This window comes from Cervus canadensis, chromosome 2 (genome assembly GCF_019320065.1).
Source record: "Cervus canadensis isolate Bull #8, Minnesota chromosome 2, ASM1932006v1, whole genome shotgun sequence".
Lineage (NCBI taxonomy): Eukaryota > Metazoa > Chordata > Mammalia > Artiodactyla > Cervidae > Cervus > Cervus canadensis.
This window is the reverse complement of record NC_057387.1, coordinates 17460921-17466920: the sequence shown is the minus strand read 5'-3', so window position 1 is coordinate 17466920 and position 6000 is coordinate 17460921.

The window sequence follows — 6000 nt, the reverse complement described above, 5'->3', positions numbered from 1 at the left end:
AAGAGGAGGGAAATGAGAAGGGTGGGGAGGAGAAAAAGAGTCACGGACTATCCAAGTATTCAGACTTGAGGAGCCAAGATCCTGGAGTGCGGTGATGAGTGAGCTGGATGCTTGCTTCCAAGCATTTCCCCTTAAGACATCTGCAGATTAAGCCATGTTCATGTAAGAGGTTATGAAGTTGGACAGTGTGGCTGAAAGAGAGTGGAATTTTTAGCAGCAGCATGGTACTAAGGAGATAAAAACTGAAGTTCAGAATTCACCCAGAGTCAGGGCCCAGGAAAACCCTCAGAGTCTCAGGGACCCTAGCCATCTACAGCGTGGCAGTATGAGTGAACTAGTTATGGACTGAGACTTCCCTTGAGTGCAAGCAAGTTGCAAATCAGCTCAGTCAAAGATTGAATTGAGGGGATGGGCCTTCTGCTGCCTGCTGGGGCAAGAGGGTAAACAATCTTCAGGGAAAGATAACATCATGAAATTATGCATCACAGGTTCATCATTCACTCACAATATTCTAGGACTGAAAAAGAATAGAATGTGTCATGTCTTACTTCTAAAGGTGACTCCTTGTATGTATGACATCAGTTTAAGAACTTCTATCTAAACACTACTTTATTTTTTTTTTTTTATTAGTTGGAGGCTAATTACTTCACAACATTTCAGTGGGTTTTGTCATACATTGATATGAATCAGCCATAGATTTACACGTATTCCCCATCCCGATCCCCCCTCTCACCTCCCTCTCCACCCGATTCCCCTGGGTCTTCCCAGTGCACCAGGCCCGAACACTACTTTATATTGTCTTCCAGATTTTCTAATGATGTGGAAAATATTGGTAGCACAGTATTCTAGTGTGCACACATGTTGGATTTACTTTCTCTTCAAAATTGTCATGGCACTTAACTGCCTAAATTTCCTGTTTTGATTTTACTGATCCAAATAGCAAATTTTCAGTTCAGTTCAGTCTCTCAGTCATGTCCGACTCTTTGCGACCCCATGGACTACAACATGCCAGGCCTCCCTGTCCATCACCAACTCCCAGAGCTGAAGCAAATTTTAGTTCCAATAACTATTTAAGCTCATAAAATCTAAAATTGTGTGTTCCAGTAAAATAAAGGCTCCATATAGTATCTTTTAAATAAAGAGGTCTCATAATTCTGTAAAATCATAGGGACCTAATTATGTCAGCTATAGTTGGGGGATAAACAGTTTTAGGTATCACCCAATATGTGATCTAACATGCATTTCTCTATTATGAATCAGTTTTAGTTGCAATTATAAGATCTATTGTTCTAAGTTCTTTGGCTGATATTAAACTCAGTTCATTAACATATAATCTTTGTCCAGAGAATATCTAATTAAGACAGGAAAAGCAAACACTGTCTTACTATAATGCTGAGCCATATTTTTATAGGCTGCAGAGTGGTCAAAGTTGCACGGGTTAAGAGGAGGTGTGGGTACATGTAGGGGATGTGGTGAACACAGCCAATATGTCACTTGAAGGCAGATAGAACACATGGTGTGTCTGCTCCAGGAAGTAAGGAGCTGTCCCTGGAGATCTGCTGTGTTTCTCAGGTGTTTGATTAAAAAAAAAAACAATCCTAGTTCTTGGTTACCTGCCATAGAAATGAAGTCATAACCATTTTCCCATTCTTTGCTATCCTTCCCTTATTTCTCTCACAGTACGTGCCATTAGGCTCTGGCAGATGGTTGAGGCTGATTGTGCTCCCACAGGGCTGCCCCTTTTTCATGCCTCAAGATCTGGGCACAGTGGAAGCAGAGACATTGGGTTTGTTTACAATTCAACATCTCTCCTGGAACAGGAGGTGACTGAACAGGACTTGGAACAGGACCTCATAGGCACCTAACTAAAGATTTGGTGTTGAAGGCCTTCAGTGCAAGGTCCTGGAAAGCTGAACAGCAGAAGACATTGGGTAAGACTGTGGGCAGCCTAGAGTGTAAGAGACAGAAGGAAACAGACAGACACGGGCACACAAAGAGAGAGGGAGAGAGAGAATGTCCTTCCAGATCTGGTATGGAAAAGCTGAAGAGTTTGTTTTTGCTTATGAAATTCAACAGAACCATGCAAAGGGAAGGCAAAAACCATAAGGACCCACATCTGCATAATCTTATGCATTATCAACTGCAAGATCCTGTGATCCAACAATTTGTCTCAAATGGGAGAATATTTTCAGAAATAGCCCAACATTGTTGAAGAATCCTACAGAGACAGTTAGGGTCACATAAATGCAACCTGGAGGTATAGCAAGGAGACCAGTCATCAGATTGCATTCATCCAATGAAAGCAAAAACACAATTCAGAAAGATAAGGGAAGAGGAATAAATATCTGGGACCAGGAAGAAATCAGGAGTCATTCTAGTCAGTCTTCTCTGGACCTGATTAAATCAGGCACCACCAAAAACAATTACAAAAATTTTTGGAAGACCTTCTAAACATCTCAATAGTTTAGGTGCTGAACCTATGCAAAATATGGTACCTCTGGGCAACGTCTACATTGTCCTTCTACTGTATCTCTGGCTTACATGAACCACAAGGGACTCTCTCCACTTGATAGCATATCAGATGGAGATGGCAAGAGTATGAAGGAAAGGCTCTTTCATTTAGTTAGTAAAATACATTGAAATACAGATTGGTATACCTCTTACTGAATTGAATATTGAACCTAGGAACACAAAAAGAGTGTCTTTAGCTTCTGGCAAAGGTGTAGTGATATCAGAGTCACCACCTTGCCTGAAATCTCACCCACACCCCAAACACCACCCTCAAGATGAAAAAGATAAGAGACATGAAATAACCAGTTTTCCAGACACTAAACCAGACAGCAAAGGACTGCAACCCATGAGACATGAGAAACAAGATGAGCCCTGCCGTTGACTCAGCTTACTGCTTTCAGAGAGCGTCCAGGCTGCACACCAGGAGGGGGGAATCTGAGGCCAAATCCTTGGATAGTGGAGGTGAATCGCATGTTGGTTGGACAGCAAGGAAGCTAGAGTTCACAGAACAAAAATCCGGTGATAAGTGGATCAAAGATCCAGGGCTATGAAAGGGTCTGCCTCAAATACTCATTAGTGGTCAGAGAATCCTTATGAAGAAGCTGCCTGAGGCCAAGGAAAGAAATGTTTTAAAAGATCATGGTACAATGCCTAGTGCTCACATAAGACAGGCAATTGTATTCCACCCCACAGCCAGACTGCACTACTCATAATTCATGGGCCATTGGGAAGAACATTCAACAAACTCTTGTTTCAGTAGTGGGAATAATCACCCTGAGAATAACCTACCTTAAAAATGATAAAAGCAAGATCCAAAGGGATCTGTTTACAAGTCACTTAACTGTACCCCAGAACAAAACTTAAGATGACTTATAGGAATACCAAAATAGCCAGTGTCTAAGAAGTGAAACTTTGACAATGTCTGTCAAAGAATGCCAGGAATACAAAGAGGCAGGAAAATGTGATGTGTTAAGGAGTAGACTGATCAATCCATTGAAACTGAACCACAACTGACATGATGTTATAATTAGCAGAAAGATAGCTATCATGACTATGTTGCATATGACCCAAGAGTTAAGTAGAAATGTAGAACATATACAAATGGCCAGAAGCAAACTTTAGACATATAAATGATAACATCTAGTATTATATAATTCACCAGATGGAATTAATAGCAGATTAGACGTTGCTGGGGCATGGAGGTGGGGGGGAAGATTAGGAAACATAAAGCCATGAAGAATTGACCATATCCAAAATGAAACCATACACAAAAAAATGTTTTTTAATGAACATAGCATCTCTGAAGGATAGGGTATGTTTAAAATGTCCAATATATGAGTGATTTGGAGTTTCTGAAAAGACCAGAAGGGAAGAATAATTTTTTAAGAAACTTTGACAGAAAAATTTCCAAAGAGCCAAATGAACATTATGAGCACAAGAAACTTTAAACAAACCACAGGGAGCCATATCAGAATTAAACTGCTCAACTCCATTGAAGAAGAAAAACATTTCAAAAGAAGTCAGCAGGAAAAGACACAGTACAAACAGAAAATGAAAATAAAGATTATGTTAGATTTCTCATCAGAAGCAGTGAGCAGAGAGTGGAGAAACATCTTTAAAGGACTGGAGGGTAGCAGTCAGCCTGACTTGCTACCTCCCCAAGAAATATCTTTCAGAAATGAAAGTGAAAAATGACATCTACAGACTGACCTACAAATGTTAAAAGGATTCATCACCAACAGACACACATTGTAAGAAATGTTAAAGGAGTCCACTGACCTCAGATGGAAATCTGGATATACACAAAGGGACCAAGGACAACAGAAAAGATATCTGTGTGGGAAAATACATAAGCTTTTTCTTATTATTTCAGTCTCTTTAGAAACGTGGGGCTAATTTTTATTAAGTAATCACAAGGGATTTTGGGGTTTATGACATATGCAAAGTAAAATGCATGATGACAATAGCAGAAGGGGCCGCAGCAAAGAAATGTGAAGATGTGAACTTGAAGGCAGATTGTGGTAAGTTACAGATGTCTGCTGTAAAGCTTCAAGCAGTCACTTAAATAAGAAAAGAAGGAGTATATAGCTAACCAAGAAGGAGCAGAAATGGAATTGTATATGAGACATGTAAACACTATCAGTTCAGTTGCTTCAGTCCAACTCTTTGCGACCCCATGGACTGCAGCACAACAGGCTTCCCTGTCCATCGCCAGCTCCCGGAGCTTACTCAAACCCATGTCCATCAAGTTGGTGATGCCATCCAACCATCTCATCCTCTGTCGTCCCCTTCTCCTTCTGCCTTCAATCTTTCCCAGCATCAGGGTCTTTTCAAATGAGTCAGTCCTTCCCATCAGGTGGCCAAAGTATTGGAGCTTTACTTTCAGCATCAGTCCTTCCAATGAATATTCAGGACTGATATCCTTTAGGATTGACTGGTTGGATCTCCTTGCAGTCCAAGGGACTCTCAAGAGTCTTCTCCAACACCACAGTTCAAAAGCATCAATTTTTCGGCGTTCAGCTTTTTTTATAGTCCAACTCTCACATCCATACATGACTCCTGGAAAAACCATAGCTTTGACTAGATGGACCTTTGTTGGCAAAATAATGTCTCTGTTTTTCAATATGCTGTGTAGGTTGGTCATAGCTTTTCTTCCAAGGAGCAAGCGACTTTTAATTTCATGGCTGCAGTCACCATCTACAGAGATTTTGGAGCCCCGCCAAAATAAAGTCTTTTATTGTTTCCCTATCTATCTGCCATGAATTGATGGGACCAGATGCCATGATCTTAGTGTTCTGAATGTTGAGCTTTAAGCCAACTTTTTCACTCTCCTCTTTCACTTTCATCAAGAAGTTTTTTATTTCTTTTTTGCTTTCTTCCATAGGGGTGGTGTCATCTGCATATCTGAGGTTATTGATATTTCTCCCAGTAATCTTGATTCCAGCTTGCGCTTCATTCAGCCCGGCATTTCACGTGATGTACTCTGCATATAAGTTAAATAAGCAGGGTGACAATATACAGCCTTGACATACTCCTTTCCCAATTTGGAACCAGTCTGTTGCTCCATGTCCCATTCTAACTGTTGCTTCTTGACCTGCATACAGATTTCTCGGGAGGCAGGTCAGGTGGTCTGGTATTCCCATCTCTTGAAGAATTTTTCCACAGTTTGTTGTGATCCACACATTCAAAGGTTTTGGCGTAGTCAATAAAGCAGAAGTAGATGCTTTTCTGGAACTCTCTTGACTTTTCAATGATCCAACGGATGTTGGCAATTTGATCTCTGGTTGCTCTGCCTTTTCTAAATCCAGCTTGCACATCTGGGAGTTCACAGTTCAGGTACTATTGAAGCTTGGCTTAAAGAATTTCGAGCATTACTTTGCTAGCATGTGAGATGAGTGCAATTGTGCTGTAGTTTGAACATTCTTTGGCATTGCCTTTCTTTGGGATTGGGATGAAAACAGAGCTTTTCCAGTCCTGTGGCCACTGCTG